Here is a 17,930-nt window from a genome sequence, read left to right as displayed (position 1 = left end):
ACTGTGTAAATGTTACGCTCACTTCATGATGAAAATGTGGTTCCATATTATACCAGTCTGTTTTTTACAGCCCCTGCATATACAAACTAAAAGACAGAAAGACAGTCTGGTGTTATTAAGGCGACCGTATTCTCAAACCTCCAAACAGAGACACTTCAATCTGACTGTAAACCCAACATGTATGAGCTCATGGTACAATCAGATTTCTCATCAGTTCACCTTCTATGTCGTCTTCACTACAGCGTAGGAGCTGCAGCTAACCAACCAGCTAAACTCAAGATGACTTGAGTCACCGTCTTGAGTCGTACTTAGCTTTACTCGTCGTTTACTGTGGCTCTCAACATGACAAAATGATCAAAAATGTTTTAATTGTTCAGCAATGTGACGACTTTCACAGAGCAGTTTACTGTGTAAATATCAAATGTTTCATTTTAAGCACCTGTTAGTTTTTGTGGATTGTGGCGCCCCCTCTGGACAAAATGTGTAGCATACACTCCTATTATTTGCATATCGGCAATTCTTATTGTTATAAAAAGTCATTGTCTGGATCAGCTGAGTTAAATTATATTTTACTTGAAAAATCTGATAAAACATTGATGGAAAATCTGAGCCTGAGAAAAATCTGGATTTCTACATTCAGACAATTCTGATCCAGACTCAACTCTTTGGATGTTTGTGACAGTTGTTTGTTTTTTGTACCATCACTCATGTGGATATTGACCGCTAAATTGCTGTATGGCTAACTTTTATCCAGGCAATTTTGGTCCCCTAAATACCAAGTCTTCAGGTCACATTGCTATATTTGGAAACCCATGTTCCTTTCAGAGACCAAGTGAGCCATAAGAACATCATCCTCCCCTCCTCCTGTTTGCATCTCTCTTTCCTCCTGAGTGATATCGTGTCTTCTGCCTCTCTGCACAGGTTAACGGAAAGTTGAGACTGAGTTCAATCAATACTCCGAATTACCAGACGAAGGACGGTGGGGCAGCCCATTACTACAGCTGACCCACTTAGGATGTGGTCAGAGGAGACAAACAAGTGTGTTTCCAGCCGGCCTTGGAGAGCCATGTTTTCTGGAGTAAAACAAGTTTTTCTCATTACTGACATGTCTGGCTGAATAAGGCTGAATGTATCGAACATGAGCCAAATAAACTTCATATCCAGTGGATCAAAACGCTGCCAGAGTATTTTAATGATTCCATTGGATCGTTGTGTTTCTTAGGCTCTTATTCCATGTTTATCTTCGTTTTTAAACTTGATGCATTTATAACTTGTCTCACGTGACATAAACGTTTCTTTCGGTATCTTACTATATGATCAACATGCATCAACAGGAAACATGCTATGTTGAAGTGCTGGCTTCTCTGACAACAATGCAGCAGCCAGTATGTCCTCCTTCTAACTTTAGATTCTGCTCCTGAATGATCTGGATTTGTTTGGACCAGAGAAGGTAGGAGGTTTTAAGGCAGCCCCAAATGGCCGTTTTGGACGCCCCTCAGTTTGCCAGATATGAGAGCAGTTATCAGGTCAAACCAACAGGTGTTGCAGAGATGGAAGCGGGCAAGAGAAGTGGTTCAGATAGAAGTGATTGTACCCGACCTAAAAGAGCATGGACTCTAGAGAGGAGGGGGGGGGGGGGGGGGGGGGGAGACAGCTCTCTACAATGTTTAGAATTTGGACAATGATGATTTTTCAGTGATATTTACGGTCTTGGTCTTGACTTGGTCTCGATCTGTAAATGTCTTGATCTTGGTCTTGTCTTGGTCCAGAGCACTCTGGCCTCGTGGTATGTCTTGGTCAAAGTTGGTGTGGTCTTGACTACAACACCCTCTCTACCCTGATAATCCAGGTAAGAAAAGCTCTAAGGAACTTCATTTGTCAATCACAGCTTGTTGTCCACAGCTGTCATCTTAGGTGGGTTAATTGACGGTTACCTGCAAGAGTAAGGAAGCCGTGCTTGTAGATACGCATGTTGGAGCTCAAGGATGCATATAACAGAAATCACATTTATCATTCTGAAGCTTTTTATAGTACCCTTCTTCAGACTTAAATATGTCCAATGAGGGAACAGAACGCTGAACAGGCATAACTAAGAGTGACAAGGCTAAGTGAAGGTTCGATTAACCTGCGTGTAGAATAAAAACTGAGCCTGTCAACAAACTGTTCTCAGCAAAAATCTCTGAGTGAGCATTCGTAGGGTTCATCAGCAGACTTGGTGATGCTTGAAGATGTTCACCAGCAGCTCCAGTTGGAGTTTGTGTACCAGACGGTAATTAGAAAACGTCGCGCTCGGGATCAAAACAGAGCCTGGAAAGCTTCTCCGACTTTCTTTTCACACACACCTACGCTCACACACATACACACACACACACACACACACACACACACACACACACACACACACACGCTCACCCTCCTCCTCCTCCTTCGATAATATAAATCAGACACATGCAGTAAGATGAGCGGCAGTGGAGTGATGTTACCGGGTCAAGTGAAGTTGAGATTCGTGCGTCACTCAGATGACAACCGGGTGCGATCTGAGCTGGCTGACTGAAGTCTCATGATTCCCATCGAGCGTCTGACGGACCCAGACGAGCGGGACGGTGCCAAGTTAAACATGATTGACACAAACGAGCAGAAAATGTATACAACATATTATCCAAGTGTGAAAGATGATCCTTGGAAGCTGCTGTAAGCTGTAATTAGAGACTTAATTAGGCGACTGTGGGTTTTAGAAATAGACGTAAACTATTAAATAAAGATCCATTAAAAGGTTCAAACGGCTGATCATTATCAGAGCGCTGCTAGAAACCAGCATCTGGAGCCCACTTTTTTTACTGATATTGATGTCATTTGTTGGAGTTTTCATCCCTAGACTCTTAACAACCAATGTAAGTACATTTTAGAAGTCCTACATCCAGATTTTGTTAAATTAGCATGCAGAACATTTTGATTTCAATCATTTGTGAATCTAGCAACATGTAAGAAAACTTCAACCTCCAGGAGTGAAAAAAGTTCCGATCCGATTCTGATACATTTGTACCGATCCCGATGTTTTTATATCACAACATCTGCAACATAAGAAAATCTCACCTGCATTGATGTTTTTTCTCCTTGTGATGTCATAGCTTTCAAAAAACCCGCCCTCAACACTTTTTACGTTTCCCATGTTGTTACATTAGAGATGAAGTCTTATCCTTCGTTTGCATAAAGAATCAAGTCTTGTGCTCTTATAGTTTTAACTTTGGACTGATTTAAAGAGCCTCATGCTAAAGCAGACGTAGTGTAATGGTATTGTTCAAGCCTGCAATACCAGTTAGTCTCACTGGTTTTAAATAATTTCTGTATCTCTACTTCACAATGAATAACAGAGTGGGACTGGGCTGGCATTACCCTCGATAGAGAATGAGTATCCATCCAGGGTAAGAGACGTCTGCATCAGTGTGTGTGTGTGTGTGTGTGTGTGTGTGTGTGTCTCATTAGGCTACACTCTCAGAGAAATAAAACCTCAGGCCATGCAGAGACACTGTGTTCCTGGAGGATCATTGATTTTCATGCTAAATTAATTGATGCTGGAATACGTCATTAACAGCGGCCATACAGAACGTGAACGCACGCGCATCGAGTCAAAACATGCCTTCTCAACGCCCTTTGTTGATGTACTTTTCTCCCACGGCAGCTGTATTTTCTTCTGCCTCTTATTAGTGAGGTTAATGATTTTATTTTTCAGGGTAAATACTGCAAACAGGAGTGTCGTTTGTTGTGACGGGGTTCTCTCGACAACTACAACACGGCGGATATCGTCTGAGCACAAACAGACTCGGACGTACAGGAGCAGATGTCATACAGTTTTAATTCTATTCTATATTGTTTGTATTAGGTGTGGAGCAGCTCTTACCTTGGGGGCATGCTCGGTGAGAACCAGTTGTTGTAAGTCATTCAGGGAGACGCTCACTCATTCGTATGCTAATGTTATGGGTTAATATTTGTTCCTCTGATTTGCAATAACCCAAAGTCCACCTCCTCTAATAAGCCCAATGAATAATGCACAGTGCTTATACAATGTTTAGAAATGCATATCTTTTGAGATGAAAATCCCGGCCAACCTTGGCTGACTTCTCCCTGGAGGGTGAAAAGGAGGCTTCAGGAAAGTCCAGTAAACACTCAGGCCTCGCTAATGTGAGAGGTGGAGCTTAACTTTGTAGCTGCTGCTTTAGGGAAAAGTTTACAGATGAGTTATAGAGGAATAACTGGGCCCTGTTTCGTGATATGTTTGGAATAAATGACCAAAAGGACGTTTGAAGGACCCTTAAATGGACAACAAAGACCTCAATGTCATCAGTGATCAGGCCTATCAGAGAATAGGCCTGATCACTGATGACATTGAGGTCATAAAATAAAAGTGCTGGTTTGGTGCTGCTTGTTATTTTAAAGGTCACATATTATTCAAAATACACTTCACGATGTTTCTCTAACATTAATATGTGTCTCTAGTCTGTCTACAAACCCCCCAATGATGAGAAAAGTCCATCCTCTCTGTCTTTTGCCTGCTCCACTCAGAAAATGTGTGTTCAAACAGGCCGTTTCGAGAGTTTCCCTTCATGACATCACAAAGGGCAAAGCCCCTCCCCCAGGTGGGTGACACTCCCACAGCTAGGTGTTTGTTCTGCCCTCTGAGTCTGCCATCTCACCGTAAACAATAGGACATGGTGGGAGAAAGCCCGAGACACCCAAGTCCTTCCAGAGAGGGGGCGTGGTCAGACACAGCTCATTTACATTTAAAGGTACAGACACAGAAACAGCCTGTTCTGAGCAGGGCTGAAATAGACTTCTGAGACTTATTTACACTGGTTGAAGAGGAGGAGAAAATGTGACCTTCAAGTGTTTGACTACATTACAGACAAACTGTACAGGAAGATGCCTTTTTCGAAACTTGAAAGAGCTTTAAAATAGTTCCTATTTTTTTGTTCCAACGGGCTCCTTTGGTAAGGAAAAGTCAGAGAGCAAGAGTTGCTGGTCTACCTTTTTCTTCATAGTTGTGCTTTTTGTATCATTGTGTGACTTTGGTGCTTTAAAGAGTTTGTTTTAATCCAAAACAATTTAAGTGTAACAAAAAAACATCCATATGTTTTATATCTTTTCACGCTCGCTGCCAAGCTCCTCTTCTGTTTATTCTCAGCAAACTTTTGTTGATGGTGATAAAAAAAAAACATAAAATGCATGTATCTGGGATCCACGCCATGAAGTGCTCTAAAAGTTAGAAGGAGGATTTTTAAAATCAATACTGGCAGGAAGGATGGCCTGTGTTGGGAAGCTGCAATAAAAGAGGTAAAGTGCTTCTGAACAAGAGTGGTCACTCACTCCTGGAGAGTCTGAAGTGAAAGATTTTGATCTAGCAGAATCTTCTAAAGAATCTTCATTTGTTGAGGCATTTAAGGCATTTGCGGTTGATTTTGTATTGATTGAAGAAATCAAAATGGGCCGATAATAGAGCCCTGTGGTACTCCATATTTAGAGCAATGCAAGATATTTTGTGTGACTCTGCACTGCATCAACCTTTTCTCGGTTAAAGCAAAGAAACTAATGATGATGACTATGATGGTTTTCATTTTGATAGTGACGATGAAGATATTAAGGATGGTTTAGATGCAAATTGGAACTCTCAAGAACAGCTTGTGGATGACGATATATTGACTTTATCATTTAAAAATATAGAAAATAAAAAACACTGCTCTGCCTCTGGTCACTTCATGTCAGCACCTGTGCTCTGCCTCTGGTCACTTCCTGTCAGCACATGTGCTCTGCCTCTGGTCACTTCATGTCAGAACCTGTGTCTGATCAGACTTAAAGCTGTTCGTTTGCACTTCCTGACGTCGTTTCCTCCTCTCTAGATCCATGATTGTGTTGTACTTACTGTCTGCATCTGATAAATGAATTGTAGAATTGTATTGAATTGCATATAAAAAGTTCCTTGTAATTATTTGAAAGAGGGGCGGGCATGGTCTTGTGCAGAAATTCACAAGAATCACAGACATTTCCTCTGGTTAGAAATTAAGCAATCAGAGGCCTATTCTCATGTTTGCTCTTTTCTGCTCAATCAGCGGACTTTCACACGTTTCACTCCAACAAAACAAAACCTTCAAACCTTTTGTGAGCTGATCCCTGTTGTCAAAAATGAATAAAAATGTTTATTTTCCCTGCTGCAATCAGCTTCAGCTCCAGAGTCAGATCCATGAGACCCACCTCCATCATTCATCACAATCATTTCAGCAAGATCACACGAAGCTTTCTTCCCACTTTTAGCTCTTCGTCTGTGCTGATTAAACAATCCTTACACAAAGTTTTCCCTGCCCAGCGTGTATTGTGAACATGAAGTGAAATTATAAACGACAGTACTTATTAAGACCTTTATCTGATACGATAGTTGTCATACATACTGGACTAAAAAAGCAGAGGTAAGGTTCATTACTGTTTTCTTCAGAGCGTTTTCACACCTACAGATCGTTTGCTCTGGTCTGGATCATGGACTAATTTCTTCCTTTGTCGCATAACTACCTCAAGTTTGGTCTGTGTTCACACGGGGACATTTGTCTGAAGTAGACAAAGTCTAGTCGACTCCTGATTGGCTGTGGCTGCTCAAAATTTGTAAATGGACAGACGACTACACAGATTGATGTCGGCTGATTAGGTCTGAAAACGCCCTTAAAAACAAAGATAGGTGCCTTTTATTACAACATTTAATTGGGCCAATAAAAATGTATTTGGCACAGTTTGATTTAGTTAAAACCTGCAGGGACACAGTGCAGTATCAAAGACTGAACAGAGCAGTGGCTCTACAACCCCCCCCACCCCCTACACACACACACACACACTCACGCACCCCTGCAGCTCAGATTCACTATCTCTGTTTGAGATGCATGTTTTCATCAGCTCCCCACATGTTTACATCACATATACATCTCTCAACCAGTGAGAGTTGGTGGGGGAGAGTTTGGCACCAGCTCAGATGTAAACCCCCCTCCTGCCTTCAACACATAACTCTCCCTCCCACAGAGAACACATTCCTCCTCCTCTTGTCGAAAGGATACCCATCTGCCCCGGAGCCAAATTCCAGCCATGTTTTCTGGGAACGCAGCGCTCGGCTTCAGTGAGCCTCCCCCTGAGAAGGCTCGGGCCTTCCCCCCACCGGGGCCGAAAAAAACGCTACAAATTATTGAGGGAGCAGACACTGAAGTCTTTATTTTAACCTCTGACAGGTACCGCTGGGCTATTATCAAGATGTTAATGGAAGAGACAGAGCTGTGTGACACATCGGGGAACAGGAGAGGCCTTCACAATGAAAAGGCTGTGTTACATCAGCCATGTTTTGACATGGTGCATTGTTGAATATTCATCAGAGGACACTTTCACTTAGCATCAAAACGACAAATAGAGGTGATTCTAACACTCGGGTCCCTTTGCGTTTAACTTCTGCAGATCTTCAGGTCCAAATGCTTCTTGTTCTCTTCTTTAGGGGCTAAAGATGAGCTCCAGAGACGTGATGTATTGGAGACATTCCTCCCAGCTGTATCAGGTAGCCATGAGAAGATGTCAGAGCTGGAGCCTGAGGGCTGCTCTGGTATGGTTCATTCTTATCTGTACAGATGAAGCCTTCTGGCTCCGACCTGGCAACCGTCAGCCCGCTCCGATGCAGAGAGCACACAGCCCGCTAATGAAAGGAGTGCAGATCAGAAGCAGAAGCACTCACATGCTGCCACCACACATTAAGGAAGCTCTCTGTGCGGCAACAGGAAACAATCGCTCATATTTACGTCCATAAAACCCGAGGACGATTTGAACGTCTTTTAGCAGGAATGATCTGTTGTTCTTTCTCCTGTGGTGAACTTGTGTTGAGTGCTTGTCACAGAAACAGAGTAACTACATGTCCTGCATGTTTGAGGTATTAGCTCATGCGTAATTCAGAGAGAAACTTCTTACATACTCCGCCATTCCCTGCCACTCTAGTCAATGCTTGTGTTTCCACAGCGAGCGCCGCGATCCATCTCCGGAGCGTGCCAGCAGTGCCACTACACTCTGCTCAGTTTCAAAAAAAGGCTGCGAGTCTATTTTCGACAGAGCACGCTTCAGGCACGGGTCAAGATGGACAGAATATGACATGGAAACTCACAGAGCATCCGGTCAATTTCAAAATAAAACACCATTTAAAGGCTTTATATGTGATTTTTCACTCTTAAATGTAATATTAATCAAGTATATCCTCTGAAAATAACTCTGTGAGTCATGACTGTCTACAATGGGTGTAACACCCGAGTCCCACTGTCTGTGATGTTTTCAGAGTTTTCAGAGTCCTATCTTCACTTTGTTTACATCGTCAGGACGGCCGGCTGACTCCTCCCCTCGAGTATAAAAGTTGTTTAATTGAGGGACTAGAGAAAAGAAGAATAACATACTGTACTCACTGCTTAACTGTGTTTCTAGATCACGCTCATTTCAGGTAAATTTACATGCAGTGTGAAGATACGAGCATAATAAAGATAACATTAGCATGCTAACCCACAATGCACCGCGAGTTGTTTTGGTTTCATGCTGGTGCTCAAGGGCGACATCTGCTGGATCAAAAAATCACATATAAAGCCTTCAAGGGACTCGCGTTCATATTTTTAATCATTTTATCAACAATACGTTGTTTGCACGTTTTTCTCTTTATTCCCGCGTCATCTTGTAGTTCTCCTGTGATGTGTGTACAGCTGATCATGGCTGTACTCTCACTCATATGAGAGCTGGAGACCGAACCCCCGAACACTGAGCCACATCCGCCCACAACCTTAAGGGCTTTCTTTTTTAACACTTACAGATTCCTTCTCAAAACTTTGTATGCTGGAACATTTCAATAATCATATGAGAAGAACTATTTATCAAGAAAAATTAAGATGAGAAAAATAAATTCAAAGAGATTGCAAATGAATGTGTGTCTTTCTTACCCCAATAATCATGTGTCCCCCCCCTCACAAAGAACTGGTGACTCTTTGGAGGAGGCCTGAGCCCTTACACTCTGTTGCATCAGTCTCTAAAACCTATAAATAAATACATTTCTATATGCATAATAAAGTCAAGAGCCAGTTTTTAGAATATTTTCTTACTGTCGGTTGGCTTTGCGATGACTTTCTGATTTCACTTGTTTTCGTCCAAGTACTCGTTAATTCCTAAAAAAAACCTGCAAAAATAAACAACGTTGCAATAAGTCTCCGCTCTACTTGGTGTTCAAATATTCAACGTTGGGATGCTTACAGAAACGGTGAGTGACAAAAACAAGAACTTTATCAGAGCTTATTTGATTAGCTGATTTGCTGAAACAAACTAAAATCCCGTTTTGTACATATTAGTGATTTGGAACCCAAACAGTCACACACAGTGCCTTGATTTAAAAGTGCTGGAATAACCCTTTAAAAATCATCTGTCTTCTTATTCCATACACGGTGCTGTCGGCCTGCTTTACCTCCTTAAAGTGATAATGTCAGTTACACTCAGTGCTTCTCATACTCGAGCAGTAGATGACGGCTCTGTGTCAGACCTAGAACAACATTTGTTTCCACACATCTCTCGTCAGTTTGCACACACTGCAGCGTGTCAGCTCCTGTTGTAAGTCTCAGGACAGAGATGATGAAATCACTTCCTGTTGTCGCCTCACTGTTTGGTTTCCCTGGCAACCGAACAGCGACATCGGAGAGGGCGACTTGTGAGCTGCGGCACTTTTGATCCCTGAACCCGGTCTCCTAATAACCCTCATCAAACACTGCAGAGGAAATGTTAGATTAACTCCTTCCTCATAATGAAAGCGTGCTGTCCAGCCAGACGCTCGCATTGATCGATGTAATGAAACATTTTGTCCTCCATCACTGAAGTCTCAGACGAATCAATCCGTTTTGAAGCCCATTAATCACAAATATCTGACGTGAGTCGCGTTTCTCATGATCATATTTGCATCTGTAAGCTTGTGCAGCATCTTTTCCCCAAACTTTAGTGTAAAAAAAAAAAAAGCCTCATGAAGCAATACATCCACTCAAACACACAATCTATGCTCAGTGACATCCATGTAGCGTCTCATACACATGGATCCATACGCTCAGTATCAATATTCACCATAGTCTCAGTGAAAACATCGTACAGGATCAATGAGTGCAGCCTCCAGGCCTGAGATGTTCTATTAACAGTTTCACACAGCCGTTTAAATCAGCGGGGAGCGGATCAATCCACACTCATCCTCTGTGTCCGTTACAGCTTCTATGGAAGTTAGTATGAACAACAGAAAACGGGCTGATCAGGAGCTCTTTTGTGGAGGGAAAGCTTGAAATAGTTTAGGATGGAGTGAAAAAATGCACAAGTGAAAGAGTTCACCATAAAACTTCTGATTCAACAAGGAGTCCATTAAGTGGTGGCAGCGTTTATAGGAGTCTTTTGTAAAGAAAGAATGCTTTTTAAATCTGAAAAAAACACTAAAAGCTGAATTATCTTTTTCATTTTCTTGGTGAAAAGTCTCAAAAATATGTTTAGAATATCACAAAGAGTTCTTAAAATCCTCATTGCTAACACGCGATCATTTGAGTCTGTACATGAAGTTCATATATTGGGCTTAGGTCCAGGACCAGGACTACGTCTAAACCAGACCTTCAATCAGCTGACAAGGTTTCTTATAATGAGCCATCCCAGTCCACCCTGTTTGTCTCAGTTCTTCGACCCGCCCCTCTAGGAACAGTCCGGGCCGCGATCAGCTCGGCCAGAATTACGCTCGAGACTGAACCCCCATCCTGAGTCTCCCTCGGCCCCTGCAGTCAGTCCGTCCTCCCAGTCCAGCCGACTGACGAGTGAAAATCGCTCTCACTCAGCATCACCGACAAACACAAGCTAACCAGCGTTTCTCTCAGGATGCGAGGGGAAAGACAGATTAAACAGGAACGCCTGCTGTTTCCACGGTGATTTCAGGTGTTGTCAAGACAGTTTGTGCGGGCACAATCAGTGAAAAAGTCCCGAGGTTTGGGAATCTGCTCGTGGCTCTGCTCTCACTGTGTGTAAACCAAAATATCAAACATGAAACATAAAACCATCCGACCGGTCGGGAGCAGCTGATTGGTCCGCGATCCTTGCTAGTGAATTTACCTTCAAGGGTTTTAATTTGCCTCGTCAAGCAACTTAATTCATGCTTTATTTGCGACATGCTTCACATAAATGAATCTGTGATGTTGATAAGACGTTGTCAGAATATGAGATCTGTAATGAGTGGTCATAACTGAAGTGTGTGAAGTCCGCTGTGACCACACACGTTGGGAAGGCGAGCTGACACACAGGGGAACTTGACTGTATGGGCCTAATGACAGTGCAGGAAGCAGCTTGTAGAAGAATAACTAGAGAGCTGAAAACAATGGACATCCAGCGAGCGAGAACACAGCAGTGACTTCAGCTTCTGTTTGTGCCGCCATCATTCCTCGTGAGCGGTAATTGCACAGCGAAACATCCTGTTTTGAGTTACCTAACTCAATAGAGGCGCTGCTGCAATAAACAATAAGAATATTTCCTCAGTGTGCGTAATGGAAGGAATAGCAGGGAAATGGCTTGTGACAGAAGAATGTGCCAATTGAAGTGAATGCAGTCGAACATCTTTTTATTCCCCTCGTATATATCCGCATTCTGTGTCCTAAATAAGAGGTCAACCCGAGCCGCTGTCGTGTTTATTCTGCTGTAAAGATGACAGCACCCAAAGGACATTATGGATGAGTTGATAAGATTCCAACAGAAAGGGGGGGAGAAAGGTGTGATTTATGCCAGGAACCTGCTCACAGGGTGGCCCGGGTCAGGGAGAAAACTGCTGGCCAAGGTTGTCTGTGAGAGCAGATTAAGTGTCCAGACTCGGCCTGTCACTGAAAATACGGCTCAACTGTGGGAGCCGGGAACTACGCCAGAGAGTCCCACACATATTTCCAGCTCTCGTAATCGTTGCACAAAAGGACTAAAACAAAATCTGACTCGAGGAAGTGATGTAAAGAAGCAGGTGCTGCTTCCTGTAGGCATGGAGACGGAAAGAGGGGATTTAAAGAGGAGGGGGGGAGGCAGATGGTGTTTCTGTGACTGTGGAGGGAAGTGGAGCTGAGTGAAGATACGAGGAGAATGGTAAAGAGCGTGGACAGAAGAGGAAGGATGTAAGTCGGTCCCGAGGGGAAGGGGGGGGGGGGGGGGGGGGTAGCGGGGTTATCCGCCGGCTGGGCTGGGCGTGCTCTATGCAGACTGAAACCATACGAGCCCAGCAGGGAGGGTCAGTAGGAGACTCTGAAAACTGCAGGAGACTGAAAAGCTCCAGTAAGACGCAGAGATTAAAAAAAAAAAAAGAAGAGTTCAGATTGTACAGTTCATGTCATGTCTGAGGACGTGTGGTGGTGTGCTGCCTTTATTACATATATATTTATAAAGAAACAGTTCTAACACAGTGGGGAAACGCATGTCTCCATAGAGTCAGAGGAAAAGTTGGATTACTCTAGCATGGAGAGTGGAAGTAGTGGCAAACCCAATTTTGATGGAAGAAAACGACTTCAAGACAAGATGACAACGAGCCGGGGATGTCTCACCTCCACATTTAAGGCCCCGTGTCCACCTAGCTTTTTTTTCCGGGGGGGGGGGGGGGGAGCGCTGGGAGTGTTAGTTAGCATGAAGTGTTTGTGCGCTGAGGAGAAAAGCGCTGCACGTCCGTCCTGTCTCCATGACAACAGCCTGTTGACAACGGCCGCTGTATGACCGACACTGCGCCGTCACTTTTTACTGCATGTTTTATATATTTCAGATATTTCAGTTTATTTCCTGATCAGACACAGAGCGAGGAGGACGTGGGCACAAGACACGATCAGTAGGAGGCTAAACTATGGGGAATATCATTAATGTGGAAAAGAGTGGCCGTGATGTTGAAAGATTTTCAATTTGAGCGCTCGGAGCAGCCGCACAAAAGCGACAAAACGCTTGTAAAAACGCTTGGGACAAACTTAAATAATGTCAAAGAATATAAAGGAGAATTCAATCGCAGGTGAGCAAGCAAGGGGGATTACTTTTTATATCCTGCGACCAGCATGAGACTCACGACTGGTGCCGTCTTTGTGCACTTCATAAAACTGCTTCACTTTTTCTCTGTTTCTCCGGTAAGTCCTTCTCTCCTCTCATGTTGATGCGATGAAAACACAAACCTACACTCGTCACAAAGCGTCAGACTATGTTGCTTCGTTCACCACTTCCTCATCCTCCTGCATCCTAAGACTTCAAAGTACAGCCTGCCATGCTCCCACATCGCTCTGAGGACCGTGATGCAGGAGGAAAGAGAAAGAGTGCAGATACTCTTCTATGACTTTTCCACTGATATACAGTGATCGACTTTTACTGGGCAGCCTCACTTCTTTCTCCCTGAAAACATCCAAATACTCCTTTAAAATTCTCAGCCCTGCTCTCTCTGGGATTTGCATAGTTACCTGACACTCTCTTATTCTTTCTATTCTCTCCACACGTCTTTTTTTTTTCTCGAGGAATAGCTGTGCACGAAAGTGTAATCAGCTTTGTGTCGAACAAAAAGCAGGTGTGCTGCTGCTAGCTGCGAGGGGAAGGAGCTGAGAACAGAGAAAAGGAGGCGGTGAAGGAGGAGGAGGAGGGGGGGGGTGAGAAGCTTCGTTTCTCACATCCATTTCACACACACAGAAAAAAGAAAACCTGAGGATAAATCCCTAAAATAGATTTTGGGCTCAAAGTGGCAGACTCCAAGCTGTTTCTCTTTGCCATACGGCGGCTGTCTTCAAACGTCTGCGATGACACAGCACGCATCCTGTTTATTGACTAGCAGCAGGAAGCGCTTTCAATGCTAACAATGTGCGCTACTTACAAGTCTCCTTGCTGCTGCTGCTGCTGCTGCCTGTGCTTTTTTTTTTTTTTAACTTCATCCCTCTTCCCCAAAAGAGAGAGGGGGGGGGGACTTGAAAACGAAGCACGGAGGGAAAGCCGTGCATCAATATTCATTCATGCAGAACGTGCATTGTCAAGCAGAAATAGAGACGGTGATGAGTGCTGCATTTATTTGTCATTTACCTCCTGGTATGCTAATATAATGAGGCCTGCACACCAAATAACCAAAGTCTGCATGAATACTGATTTCCAAATGCAACTGGAACACAAACACTGCCTTCAGGGTTCCTTTTTTTTTTTTTTTTTTTTTACATTTCCTCCAGAGGATACTTAGTGATAATAGTGGGCTGCTTTTTCCTTTGAGGCAGCGAACAGAAAATTATATTATCCCATCAGCATAAGGTTATTGCATTATGTGTTCCTTATGTACTTCAATAAGCAATAAATCTGAAGGCAGGGCAGCAGGGAAGCTGAACACGGCTCCAACAACTCTTAGTTTTATTGATGACCGCGTTGAGGAGGTTGGACAATCACGACTCTCGTTAGAGAGCGGATGAGCAGGACGGCAGGAAATATGAACGAGAGGTCAGAGAAGTACTTTAAAGTCTGCATAAGGAAGTGGTTGTGTTTGTTTGAAGGTAGGCGTTGTGTCTTTTAATATTCTCTCATTTATTTTAAACCTCTCTTGTTGTTCTTTTTACTCTTAAAAATTCAATAGCTGCATCAGGAACATGTTCATAAGGGAGTAATTCAACCCAGAGTGCAGTGAACAACATCTCTCTGTGCATTAGGCCCCGCAGCTTTCTCATTAACTTCAAATTCACTTCTTTAGTTTGAGGTCAGGTTGGTGGATTTCTGGGATTTTAAAGCCTACTTCTGCAAAAAAAAAAAATAAATAAATAAAAAATTAAATGACAAATAAGGTGCCAAAAGTCGTAGAGTCGCCCCACTGAGGGCGTCAAACACCTTACCTGATTGGTTCTGTTAAAACAAAACCTGAGTCCGTTTGTTCGTCTACGCTGATGGTGTAAAAGCTGTCAATCAAACCCCGGTGCAGACTAAACAACTGTACTGTCAGAAGGATTAACGTGCGCCTTCTCCTGAACCGTCTTGAAAAGAGCCTTCAGCGACTCCATCAACATAATTTTTTTTGAGCATCAGGGAGCGCTTCACCCCTGAAGTCCAGTCCGTTTGACTAGTGTGAGTGATCCGTTCAGATGAGCCGATCCTAGCCTAGCAGAGTTCAGATCCAGCCTCTTCATCACGTCCCGCATTCTTCAGTCACCACCACCAGGGTCCAGACTTCATAGGGGGGTTTCCTATCCTGCTGTCGACCTCGCATCATGGCGTTGTCTGTGGTGTGTATGTGACTTCCTATGTTCCTGCAGCCAGCCTCTAGTGGACACTCAACGTACTGCAGGATTTTGCACTTCTGCATCAGCTTCACCGGAGGTTTCCTCTTGGTTCAGTCACTTAAGTTGAGGAACACTAGTAGATGATTCATTGCCTTTAAGTCGCCTTCGTTAGTAGATTTTGATCCCGGGTTCTGCTTTGGACCGTGAATGTGTTTCCGTCTCTGCTGCAGCTGCGAGGTGCAAGAAAAACAGTATAATGAGGAGAACAGAGACGCTGAAACACACTTTAAACAAGCAGAAAACTGTTTTTCTTCTTCTACTACTCTGATCATTTGAACGTTTTCTGCATTAAGTGAACGCACAGAAACACACTGACATTTTAAAGATGTGTGTGTAACATCATTTACTGAACACTGGCACAGGTAGGCACCACTATCTCCGAGATGCACGATGTAAACAACATGGTTTGATAATAACATGTTTACTGGAGACAGAGTGAGTCAGGCCTCTCGGGGTTACACCAGGACTCTGCACGTCTGCGTCATCTCAACCATAATGGAGCCTTCAAGTGAAGCTGCTGAAAAAAAAACATGACACCAACTTTGACCTCAGGGTGCAGGGTCTTTGTGTCGGCTGACAGGGGGGGGGGGGGGATTGTGGCCTTGACACCTTGTTTCAGACGGGAAATTGGACGTCTTTGTTTGGAGAGGCGTATTTTTTAATCACTTTATCGAGGTTTAACGGCCATGATCGCGTCCTTTTTCCACATTTTACATGATTTTTATTCAACGTGACCCCTCTGACTGCAAATTCTTTCTCCCTCTTTCTGCTCCGGGATTCCTTCCTCAAATGTAAGATGAATGAAAAAGAAGAAAAGAAGAGCGTGGGCACATGGTTGTAATTAAGGCATGTGTCGGTGTGTCTCTCCAGGAAAGAATCCCGGACTCTCTCCCTCTCTCTCTTACTCTCTCTCTCTCTCTCTCTCTCTCTATCTCTCACTGTGTGAATGACATTGTTTATGTTTCACTTATCTCTGGCAGATGTTAGCTGAGTGAAATTGAATTCCTCAGGATGAAGGGGGAGGGGGGGGGGGTGAGATCAAGGCATGCATCCTTTTTTTTATGTCTGGGGACAGGATTTCTCCTCGCCGGCCTTGATCCCTTGATTGTCTGCTCGTCCGTGTGGTTGGCGGATAATGACAAAGGTCGAGGGTGAAAGCAGGCTTTTTCCTGAGTTACAGGGCCGAGGAGGAGCCGCTACACTGAAAAGAAAGTTACATCTTCTTTTATGAGAATCTCTTAAATCAAAATGAGACGTGCTTCTTTTCTGATCATGTTTTTATGTTTGTACACTTTGCTTGTTTTTTCTCTCTTTTTTTTGTCCTCAGTGTGATCATTGAACTAAATGTATGAAGCTGTTTGACACCAAAAGATCAGAAGTCGTCTCTTCACTTTTTACAGTGAATGTCTCATATCTGCAGAGAACCCGGCGGGTTATTTGAACTATCCTCAGGATGATTTCTAAATCAGAGTTTGGGAAAAGAGGATGCAACACTTCCCTCAGGATTTGATCTTTTAGTGACATGTTTGTCTTTTTCCAGAGTTTCAGTGTATTTAACCTCTGACTGAACTGCAAATGTGTTTGGAGCTTTTTTATATAAAATATTCCTTCACATGGTGAAGATATTTCTGAAATCCACTCAGTGTGTCGGATAAATTGATTTGTTTTTAGTCTGCCGTCTGTGTTTTATGGAATTTTGTGGATAGAGCCAGAAATCAGGAAGAGAGAGAGTGTTGGGAATGACATGCAGGAAAGGAGTAACAGGTTCGGATTCTAACCCGGGCCGTCCGCCTGGAGGAGCCTCCGCACATGGGGTGCGCACACCAACCCTGAGGCGCTGCTTGTAAAACAGGCAAGGCAGGTCACTGCTTGGGGCCCCAGACCAGTAAAGGGGGGGCCCTGAGGACTCACAAATGTAAACCAAAGCAGTGGCAGAAATGATAGTTGGAAACCTCCCTAAGGGGGCCCCATCTGACAACACTCACTCTCGTTGTAGCATTATTTACTGTGAAAATCCAAGTTTGTTAATGAAAGTCAACAAAGACATGTGAAGAGGAATAATCAGTCTACAGGAGAGAAAAAAGAAACAGAAAAGAAGAGAAAGAGGAGTTAGCAACAAGACGCTGGCGGACATGATGGTGATGAACGCTGGGTCCCAACAGACTCTAGAATCATGGAGTTAGATCAGTCTCAATATTCACAAATGCACACAGAATGATTTACAAATGTATTTCAATGCACACACAAATATATTTCATTCTATATAAATGTAAAACAAATCCACAGATGCCTGGTCTGGTTGTAAACGTGAGAACGATAGTAAACAATGGGTCCTTCAACAGCCACGGCCCAACACATCGGCCAGAATATCACCAGTTTATTGAACACCAGTTAAACCAACGACACACAGTCAATATAGCCAACACGATAAACAACTTTCCATACAGTACGACAATCACAGAGACTATTTGTGCTGGTCAGAATAAAGATGACTTAATCAGATTGTCTGATAGCTAGGCTAATCGCTGTATGCGCAGATGAACAAGTGATCACATTAAAACATACCCTTGAATCTACGCTCAAAAATCCGCT

Source organism: Labrus mixtus, chromosome 19, assembly GCF_963584025.1.
Source record: "Labrus mixtus chromosome 19, fLabMix1.1, whole genome shotgun sequence".
NCBI classification, from domain to species: Eukaryota; Metazoa; Chordata; class Actinopteri; order Labriformes; family Labridae; genus Labrus; species Labrus mixtus.
Note: the sequence above shows the minus strand (reverse complement) of the source record.